Raw genomic sequence first — 12109 nt, 5'->3', positions numbered from 1 at the left:
TTTAGACGGTTAAAATACGTAATCTTTCACCACTTGTGATGTGTGCCACTTTCCGAGTACGTTGAGCGCCTCAAAAACGCGATTCATTCGTGGGAATAAACAATCAATCATTGCGATTTCAATAGGGCTTCGCACTTGCTTTGCGGTGCTCGGGCCCTAATAATACAGAATTAAATACATATTAAATATGTTCATCGCACAAGTCAATTTTATATAAGGATTAAGTGGTTATATAATACTACAAAAAAGGTGACAACAAGTGGAATATTGAGAATACTGCGGTTAAATTATCAAAATATGACCGGGGTGGAAAAAGCAGGGAGAGTGAGTAACATACCATGGTCTTTGGGTTCCTGCTGTTCAGCAGAGTTGAGGTTGATAGAGTTCATCTTCAGCTGAAGTCTGGAGTCCACAGTCAGATCTGATCAGAAACGGTTGTGGAGAACTGATGTACCCCTGAAACAGGGGAGAATAGTATGAAACAATATGCAGACGTCTTCTCTCTGAAACAGGGGAGAATAGTATGAAACAATATGCAGACGTCTTCTCTCTGAAACAGGGGAGAATAGTATGAAACAATACGCAGACGTCTGCTCTCTGAAACAGGGGAGAATAGTATGAAACAATACACAGACGTCTTCTCCCTGAAACAGGGGAGAATAGTATGAAACAATACGCAGACGTCTTCTCTCATTCAAAGCTTTGCATTGAATCAGTTATCAAATAATAAAACAATAGATAAACAACATATTACAGCAAGGGTTGTACAATAGTCAGACAGAGACATTGACTGTTTTGTTATGTTTGAGTTTTATTGATTTGAGTTTGTTTTCGCTTAACTTCATTATTTGGTGGCCATTGTTGTACTAGTTTATACATTCTGTAATGATTGAATTTCCCCCAAGAAGGATCTAATATTTAAACTGCTGTCTTAAGTGCTATGAACAAACTGTAATGCTTTTCTCTTTTCTGCTGCAGGATAGGTGAAGTGACCCGAGTGGTTAGGCTCACAGCGGTGCTCCAATGATAAATGATAAAGTATGAGTTAAACAGAAACAATCCTCGGGAGCTCTGGAAGCTACTAAACAACCAGCTAGGCTGCGGTCAGAAACTAAAAACCAGATTTACAAACATAGACATCAAATCGAACGACACCCTCATCACTGACAAGCTTGATGTAGCCAACTACTTAAACATCTTCTTTACAAACATTGCAACAACGCTGGTTAACAAACTTCCCTCCCACTCTAGGCGCTTTGGTGTAGAGCACATCATCTACAAAAACCTAGGTGTGTGTAAAGATGATTTTAAGCTGACAATGGTAACAACTGAGGAGGTACAACTGAGTGCCCTTCAACCCCACAAGGCCACTGACCATGACAATATTCCCTCCACATTTCTCAGACTCTGCCTTCTCTATAGCTCCAATCATCACCCACATAATAAACCTCTCCATCAAACAGGGACAGGTCCCCTAAGATTTCACTGGCCAAAGTAACCCCCCTGCACAAGAAAGGTAGCAAATTAGACCCCGGCAACTAGCGCCCTATTTATATTATTAGCTCCATCTCGAAAGTGATCGAAAAGAATGTCTATGAACAGGTTGAAAGGTTGTATCTTGCCACAAAAAAGAATAATGTACACATTTCAATCCGGCTTCAGAACATCCCACTCCACTGACACATGCCTGCTCTATTTGAGCGACCACATCAAACACGAGGTGGATGCTGACAAATACTGTGGCACGTCAACCAAAGAACAAGATTCCTATACAAGATCTCCTCACTGGTCAACAACAACACCTTGAAGACCCTAAAAGCCCTCGTACAAGGTTTCTTCGACTATGCATGCACTTCTTGGCCCTTAAAACAAGGCAAAACTGGTCAGGCTACTACTAGGCCTCAGCCCCCGAACCCATCTCACCCCTGCCCACTTTGACAGGCTGGGATGGCTTAGGGTTGACGACAGAGTACAGCATCTTGCAATGGGTCTGGTCCACAAGATTCGATACACCACCAAGATACCCATGTACCTGTCTAAATACTTCCTTAATGTCAATGAAGTCCACACCCACAACACCAGAGGGAGTGCAACAAACCATGTGCAACCCAGATTCGGCACAAACAAGGGACAATTCTTTTCGCTCCTATGCCACCAAAATGTGGAACGCCCTACCAACAGTCATTAAGACATGTGAATCCCTTGACTCCTTCAAAACCGCTCTCAAAGGGCACCCCCCCCCCTTTCCCCCTCACTGTATATGTATCTTTTCCCTTTTTGCTTCCTATATGATGAATTCCTGTTCTGTTCTTTAGCTACATAGAAGTGTCTATTTGTATGTCTCTAAATGTTTTGATGAATTGAACAATGTGGACCCTGTTGTAAACAAGTGTAATGCTTAATTGGGTCGTCCACTCACAGTTAACAGTCTTTGTATTGAGTTTGTGCTTGAAATGTACTGTAATTCTACAAACTGTTAATATATATTTCAATCAATCAATCAACCGCCCCCCCCCCCCCCCTTGCACTTTGGTATTGTGCACTCCATCCTCCTTGCATGCTTCCCTTTTGCTCACTGTAGTTTGAGAGTATTTGATTACATTTTAGCTTCTCTTCTGTTTTACGACCTTTTAATTATTTCGTACAATACAGTGTTGCTTTTATTGATTCATTGCTTAATAAACTATTGTAATCGTGGGGTTAAATCCTTGTTGCTGTCCCACTTTTACTGTTACTTTTGTATTTAAGTGTTAGGTTTAGCGTTAAATGGTCTAGTGAATCAACATACTATGAATCAAACACCGGACCACACATACTAACATCCAGCAAAATATCTCAGTTAATAATCTTCTCAAATCCTCTTTTTAACCGTAACCTTTTTTTCTGTGAGTGACATCATCAGTCATCACAAACAGCGACGTGTAGTCTGACATGGCTTTGTGCTACGTTAGCTTAGCTCATGTGTATATGTTGTGTTCACAGTGAGTTAAAACACTACACACGCTAATAATGTTCTTTCCCCAACAAAACATATAAACCCCAAAGTGCAGGACTAGCACGAAACAGTATGTATCCACAGGATAACGTTTTCCCACATAATTACCTGAAACAGGGGAGAATAGTATGAAACAACACGCAGACGTCTTCTCTCATCCAGAGCTTCGTATTGAATGGAGAACAATGGCTGTGTAGACCCGGCCTCTGGCCAATGGAGAGCGACGTCGCTACGTGGCGGCCATCTTACCTCGGGGCAGCATAACATTGTGTGTCTGGGGCATGTACTTTTTAAATAACCATAACTTGCTCAATTTTCAACCGATTCTCAAACGGTTTGGTTTGTTATACACGTCAGAGACGTCCGCATACGTATATGCTTTTATACGACGTTCATATAAAAAACAACATTAATCAGATAAGTCCTGAATTAAGTCCTGAATCATAGCCACGTTGACAACGTTTGTAACCAACCAACCCGTCTGTGAATCGGAATCCGTCAATATTTGAGGGAGTTATGACTATTTGTGTTTGTCACCTCGTTATTCATCTACTAAATCATTCATGTTCAACTGGTGGCCCGGGGGCCACATGCGGCCCTTAATGCAGTCGGCAAGTTAATATCACAATATGATATATTATTGATTTCAGCTAATTTCTAGTAATACAATGTTATTGTCTTTGTTTATGTCCAATGTAGGCCTATTTGTATTTAGTTCAAAAAGTTAACATAACTATAACTATGCATTTAAAATGAAATAAAAATATTACTATTCAGGATTCCAATTAAGAAATAGCAAAACATTATTCAGGATTTCAATTCAAATTTAGCAAAAACTACTGCTTTGTCCTTTGACTGGCCGGGGAGCCAGTCACCCAACATTTGAGAGGACCTGTGATGTCATGACATACCTTTTATTTGTTATTTTTTCTTCAATTAATTTGGTCATTAAGGTCCACAGAATGAGACGTCTGCTCTGCCATCCATTTGGTTATACCACAACATAGACAACCTTTATAAGGTGAACATTCACCTTATAGAGGTGAACATTTCACCTAGAGCTCCATATATGGAGACAACAGATATATGTGGTGCTGACACCAGATCAATGGCCCATATATGGGTATCATTGTGACACGCATCCAGTCGACTGGCATCGTCATCGTGACGAGCACAAAGTCGAAACCTATATAAAGAGAGGGAGGGCTTGGAATGTAGTGGAGTAGAAGTAAAAGTACTAACATTTGGAAATGCTCAAGTAAAGTACCAATACTTCAAAATTGTACTTGAGTATATAGTATACTTTTGTAAATGTACTTAGTTGCTTTACAACTGATGAACTGAAAAAGGTGTCATTGCATCATTTTCAGTTCATAGATTGCAGCTCTTTTCTCACAACATTGACAACACAGGTCGGGTTCTTTATAAACAGGCATTTATTTCAGGCATTCTTCTCATCCCTCCATGTCATGCCGTGAGAACTGTATGTTCACACAAAAAATAACAAACTATAATCAACAAATTGCACAGTAGGCCTACATAATATCGACCAAACAAATGTACATGAAGATACAAACATGTAGAAATGCACAAAGCGCAGCTGAACGTGACCATCAAACAAAACAACACAAAACAAAGATAACTCTAAAAAATAGAATACCTCGTTGGTCGCTTATTGTTGTGTAAAAGAGGTCCTTGATTCTGGAGTCTCTTAAAGTCTTTAGAATGTTCCTGACTCTGCTTTGACTTCAGACGTCTTTTATTTCTTGTTTTAACAGTTGGTATCACAGTAAAAAACAAAGTGTTCTTGTTCCTTCCTTCATGCAGACCAGAGTCTGAGTGAGACTAAATGTTTGCACCACCTGTTCCATGACATGCAATCATGCATCAATCAGCCAGTCAACCAATCATGGTCCAGCGTATACTCAGAGCCATATAATAGAAGAGTTGCGACATTGAGAGGGCAGAAAACAGCCCAGTCACGTGGTTCATGTACTCGAGCGAGCCCATAGACTCCAATGCATTCAGTAAACCTCCGGTTATCCCCATGCTCAATAGAAGTCTATGTAGGAGAGCCTCCATTGGACTGAAGCCCCATGAAGTGAACAGAGATTGCGTAACTCTCTCTTACTCTATGGCTCTGGCTATACTGACAGACAGGGAACTTTGTTCTGCCTCAGAATATCACATGTTTTTAAATGTTTTATTACCTCACATAAAAACCAAATATGTATTATGTTTCATGAAATTATCATTCATTATGCTTTATGAATTCATGACCATGAATTGTTGAATTGTAGAATTTGTTATTTTAGTTTTTTCATAGGCCTAGTAAGCATTTTTAGCACAGCAAAAAGGACCTCTGCCAAAATATTGTTTGAGGAAAACTAATATATGTGTAATATACTAATATGTACAGTAACATGTGACAGTTAGTTGTCTGTGTGTATGTACAGTAACATGTGACAGTTAGTTGTCTGTGTGTATGTACAGTAACATGTGACAGTTAGTTGTCTGTGTGTATGTACAGTAACATGTGACAGTTAGTTGTCTGTGTGTATTTACAGTAACATGTGACAGTTAGTTGTCTGTGTGTATTTACAGTAACATGTGACAGTTAGTTGTCTGTGTGGAATAGAATAGAATGTTGATACTTTGAAAAAAAAGGATAGTTAAGGTCCTTTTGGATACTACGATATTATGTTGCAAATATCACTCTCACAGTTTGAGCAGGAAAACATGTCTCTCCACTAAGTCGAGCATTTGGCCTTGGGTAGGGGAGGAATGCAGGGGGGGGGGGGGTTATGGGCATAGAAAAAGCACTACTCCCACACCATTCCATCAAGGAAGAAACTGCATGGGGGAGGGGAAAAAAGATAGCCCGAGAGGGGGGGGGGGGGGGGGATTGAAACAGAGCGGGGGGAGGGGGTGGGATGGGAGTTTATGTGACTTTATTAGTCCATGAGTGAGAGTTAGCCTGGAGAGTTCTTCTGCAAGGTCAGTTCTGGTGGTGGAAGATAGACAGAAGGCTGTAGAGACGTCCTCGCTCGAGCCAGTCCTGAGTCACAACAACACAACAGGTGTCTGGGGGGGGGGGGGGGGGGTGGAGGAGCTCTCCCTCAGCACTGTCTTTCCTCTTCTGGAGGACAATGTTGCAGAGAGGGGGGGGGGGGGGGGTCGAATCGGATCCCTTATGCAATTCTTGTTTTGAGCGAGGGAATGTATAATGGCTCATTGGTCTCTTATGTCTCTGGCCCTCAACAAACCTTGCAGGGCATTCAATCCATTCAATTCAGCTCTGAGTCCCCCCCCCCAGGATGGGATGGTGTCCACCTTCCATTCAGCTCTGAGTCCCCCCCAGGATGGGATGGTGTCCCCCTTCCATTCAGCTCTGAGTCCCCCCCCAGTATGGGATGGTGTCCACCTTCCATTCAGCTCTGAGTCTCCCCCAGGATGGGATGGTGTCCACCTTCCATTCAGCTCTGAGTCCCTCCCCAGGATGGGATGGTGTCCACCTTCCATTCAGCTCTGCGATCGCTCCAGTCTGAGCTCCCATACTGCTCTGCTCAGGTCAGTTTTTGCTGCAAAACCTGCCAGTCAGTCTGTCACGCCTCGATTGTGACACGCTCCATATATGGCCAATACAGAACTCATTCCATATGTTGATCAGACCTCATCAAACCCTGTACACTCAAGACACTGCCCCCCCTCTGCCACCCTAGCTTAGATCTCCATATATGGTCGCTTCTCGCCCTCAGGGCGTCTTACTGGTGTTTACAGTTCTAGAGCAGTGCTCATTGGGCCAGTAGCTGTCCGTGTCAGTTCTTTGTCACGCATGCCCAAATATGGAGTCTGTGCAGAACAGAACAGCTTCATATGGAGATCAGGTCCAGAGCCCGGACAGAGAGAGGCCTTTTGTGGCGGTTCTGGACAACCGTGGGTCCGACCGACTCGACACCGGGCGCTGCACTCCCTGTGGGGGGGTGGAACGCGTGTCCAATTAGAAGTTGGCTCCTATAGAGCGCCTCAGTCCCCCCCCCCCAACGAACGGCCCGGAAGACAATTTCCCATTCTTTTGTTTTAGATGTTTCATAAAGTATTTATTTAAAGACATTTAAAGCCTTGGACAAAGACAACTCGGATGATGACAAACCATGACAATAAACACAAATTTCTTGTTGTTTTTCTTCTAATTATTTGTTTTTGCCCCAATTAAAAAAAAAAAAAAAAGGAAATTATCTTCCGGGCTGCTCGTCGTCATGAAAGGGGGCGGGACAGTGACGCTCTATATTAATCCAAAAATCACACTTGAAGTGAAGGGCACACTTATCATCCTACGTCATAATAATAATAATAACAATTTATATGGCGCTTTTCTAGGTACCCAAGGTCGCTTTACAGAACAGAAGTAAAACTAGTTAAAAGGTTAAAAACTAGAAAACAAAATCAAAAGTGGACAAACAAGAAGGTCGTGTGGTGACTGGTGATTACATCATAAATCACATTCTGTGCTCAGCCAATCAAATCATCGCTATGGGGTAATCAGCCAATCATCAGCCAGTGTTTGTGTTCACACAGACCCACAAAAATAGATCATAATGCACCACTTTTATGTGGATGTTCTGATGTTTATCTGCCTCTATAGGATCGTCTCGTACTGTTCACACAAAACATTATTGCATATTCACTAAAGATAAGACGGCGATCTGAGCACTCAAAAAGCAAAACATTAGGAGAGGGTGGAAAAAAAATATGCCAACATGTTTCGACTCAAACATTGTCTTCATCAGGGCAAGTATGATCATACCACCTTGTCTTTAATATTCCAGTCCAACTGATCCTACTTTACTACATTATTATTCTTTGCAACTCCATCGATCACCTGGTTGATTTTCTTTTTTGTCATATTGCATATTAAGTTCAGTTCAAATGTATATGTGTACAAACATGTGAACTTCTACATCATTGGAGCGATTGAAAGCTTATTCACACACATCACAATGAAAGGGGTTCTCTATGGATTCTCTGGTGTCGTTTAAGTTTGGACTTTTGTGAGAAATGTTGTTCACACTGATCACATCCATAGGGTTTCTCTCCAGTGTGAATTCTCTGGTGTTTTTTAAGGTGGGTCATTTGAGAGAAGTGTTGTCCACACTGATCACATCCATAGGGTTTCTCTCCAGTGTGAATTCTCTGATGCCGTTTAAGGTGGGTCATTTGAGAGAAGTGTTGTCCACACTGATCACATCCATAGGGTTTCTCTCCAGTGTGAATTCTCCGGTGCTTTTTAAGGCTGGACATGTCAGAGAAGTGTTGTCCACACTGATCACATCCATAGGGTTTCTCTCCAGTGTGAATTCTCTGGTGGCTTTTAAGGTGGGACATTTTAGAGAAGTGTCGTCCACAATGATCACATCCATAGGGTTTCTCTCCAGTATGAATTATCTGGTGTCCTTTAAGGCTGGACATTTCAGAGAAGTGTTGTCCACACCGATCACATCCATAGGGTTTCTCGCCAGTGTGAATTCTCTGGTGGTTTTTAAGGCTGGACATTTGAGAGAAGTGTTGACCACACTGATCACATCCATAGGGCTTCTCTCCAGTATGAATTCTCCGGTGCTTTTTAAGGCTGGACATTTCAGAGAAGTGTTGTCCACACTGATCACATCCATAGGGTTTCTCTCCAGTGTGAATTCTCTGGTGCTTTTTAAGGCTGGACATGTCAGAGAAGTGTTGTCCACAATGATCACATCCATAGGGTTTCTCTCCAGTGTGAATTCTCTGGTGTTTTTTAAGGCTGAACATTTCAGAGAAGTGTTGTCCGCACTGATCACATCCATAGGGTTTCTCTCCAGTGTGAATCCTCTTGTGCTTTTTAAGGCTGGACATTTCAGAGAAGTGTTGTCCACACTGATCACATCCATAGGGTTTCTCTCCAGTGTGAATTCTCTGGTGGCTTTTAAGGCTGTCCATTCTAGAGAAATGTTGTCCACACTGAACACATCCATATGGTTTCTCTCCTGTGTGAATTCTCTGGTGTTTTTTAAGGCTGGGCATTTGAGAGAAGTGTTGTCCACACTGATCACACCCATAGGGTTTCTCTCCAGTGTGAATTCTCTGATGCTTTTTAAGGTTGGACATTTCAGAGAAGTGTTGTCCACACTGATCACACCCATAGGGTTTCTCTCCAGTGTGAAATCTCTGGTGTTTTTTAAGGCTGGACATTTGAGAGAAGTGTTGTCCACACTGATCACACCCATAGGGTTTTTCTCCAGTGTGAATTCTCTGGTGTATTTTAAGGTTGTTCATTTGAGAGAAGTGTTGTCCACACTGATCACATCCATAGGGTTTTTCTCCAGTGTGAATTCTCTGATGCTTTTTAAGGCTGGACATGTCAGAGACATGTTGTCCACATTGATCACATCCATAGGGTTTCTCTCCAGTGTGAATTCTCTGGTGCTGTTTAAGGTTGTTCATTTGAGAGAAGTGTTGTCCACACTGATCACATCCATAGGGTTTTTCTCCAGTGTGAATTCTCTGATGCTTTTTAAGGCTGGACATGTCAGAGAAGTGTTGTCCGCACTGATCACATCCATAGGGTTTCTCTCCAGTGTGAATTCTCTGGTGGCTTTTAAGGTCAGACATGTAATGGTAGCGTTGTCCACACTGGTCACAGCCGTGCTGTTTTGGTTTAGCCAAGCTTCTATGTTCATCTACTTTTGGTAAAACAGGGAGGCCAGACTGATGATGCAACACTGGATTGGAAACAAAGATAAAACAAACTATTGAGAGGTTGAAATAAATACACTTTGTGGATTGAAATTTACATAGTTCCCCAATTAATGCCCCGCAAATTATTTATTGTATTAATTTTGCTGTGCATTTTAAGAGATGACTAAACAAGTGGGTCAAGTATAGCAAAATACATCAATGACAAAGAAACTAACATTTTTTCATACATGTAGGTCAAACCGTATTGTGGGGCTTGAGGCACAAAGTTATGCAGGGGGCGCTTTTGAGCCATTAGGCCACGGCCCTTTTTTAGACGGTTAAAATACCTAATCTTTCACCACTTGTGATGTGTGTGTGCAAAGTTTCGCCACTTTTCGAGTACGTTGAGCGCCTCAAAAACGCGATTCATTCGTGGGAATAAACAAACAATCATTGCGATTTCAATAGGGCTTCGCACTTGCTTTGCGGTGCTCGGGCCCTAATAATACAGAATTAAATACATATTAAATATGTTCATCGCACAAGTCAATTTTATATAAGGATTAAGTGGTTATATAATACTACAACAAAGGTGACAACAAGTGGAATATTGAGAATACTGCGGTTAAATTATCAAAATATGACAGGGGTGGAAAAAGCAGAGAGAGTGAGTAACATACCATGGTCTTTGGGTTCCTGCTGTTCAGCAGAGTTGAGGTTGATAGAGTTCATCTTCAGCTGAAGTCTGGAGTCCACAGTCAGATCTGATCAGAAACGGTTGTGGAGAACTGATGTACCCCTGAAACAGGGGAGAATAGTATGAAACAATATGCAGACGTCTTCTCTCTGAAACAGGGGAGAATAGTATGAAACAATACGCAGACGTCTTCTCCCTGAAACAGGGGAGAATAGTATGAAACAATATGCAGACGTCTTCTCCCTGAAACAGGGGAGAATAGTATGAAACAATACGCAGACGTCTTCTCTCTGAAACAGGGGAGAATAGTATGAAACAATACGCAGACGTCTTCTCTCATTCAAAGCTTTGTATTGAATCAGTTATCAAATAATAAAACAATAGTTAAACAACATATTACAGCATGGGTTGTACAATAGTCAGACAGAGACATTGACTGTTTTGTTATGTTTGAGTTTTGTTGATTTACATTGATTTGAGTTTGTTTTCCTTTAACTTCATTATTTGGTGGCCATTATTGTACTAGTTTATACATTCTGTAATGGTTGAATTTCCCCCAAGAAGGATCTAATATTTAAACTGCTGTCTTAAGTGCTATGAACAAACTGTAATGCTTTTCTCTTTTCTGCTGCAGGATAGGTGAAGTGACCCGAGTGGTTAGGCTCACAGCGGTGCTCCAATGATAAATGATAAAGTATGAGTTAAACAGAAACAATCCTCGGGAGCTCTGGAAGCTACTAAACAACCAGCTAGGCTGCGGTCAGAAACTAAAAACCAGATTTACAAACATAGACATCAAATCGAACGACAACCTCATCACTGACAAGCTTGATGTAGCCAACTACTTAAACATCTTCTTTACAAACATTGCAACAACGCTGGTTAACAAACTTCCCTCCCACTCTAGGCGCTTTGGTGTAGAGCACATCATCTACAAAAACCTAGGTGTGTGTAAAGATGATTTTAAGCTGACAATGGTAACAACTGAGGAGGTACAACTGAGTGCCCTTCAACCCCACAAGGCCACTGACCATGACAATATTCCCTCCAAATTTCTCAGACTCTGCCTTCTCTATAGCTCCAATCATCACCCACATAATAAACCTCTCCATCAAACAGGGACAGGTCCCCCAAGATTTCAAACTGGCCAAAGTAACCCCCCTGCACAAGAAAGGTAGCAAATTAGACCCCGGCAACTAGCGCCCTATTTATATTATTAGCTCCATCTCGAAAGTGATCGAAAAGAATGTCTATGAACAGGTTGAAAGGTTGTATCTTGCCACAAAAAAGAATAATGTACACATTTCAATCCGGCTTCAGAACATCCCACTCCACTGACACATGCCTGCTCTATTTGAGCGACCACATCAAACACGAGGTGGATGCTGACAAATACTGCGGCACGTCAACCAAAGAACAAGATTCCTATACAAGATCTCCTCACTGGTCAACAAAAACACCTTGAAGACCCTAAAAGCCCTCGTACAAGGTTTCTTCGACTATGCATGCACTTCTTGGCCCTTAAAACAAGGCAAAACTGGTCCGGCTACTACTAGGCCTCAGCCCCCGAACCCATCTCACCCCTGCCCACTTTGACAGGCTGGAATGGCTTAGGGTTGACGACAGAGTACAGCATCTTGCAATGGGTCTGGTCCACAAGATTCGATACACCACCAAGATACCCATGTACCTGTCTAAATACTTCC

Source organism: Protomyctophum parallelum, assembly GCF_964188405.1.
Source record: "Protomyctophum parallelum genome assembly, chromosome: 1".
Lineage (NCBI taxonomy): Eukaryota > Metazoa > Chordata > Actinopteri > Myctophiformes > Myctophidae > Protomyctophum > Protomyctophum parallelum.
Note: the sequence above shows the minus strand (reverse complement) of the source record.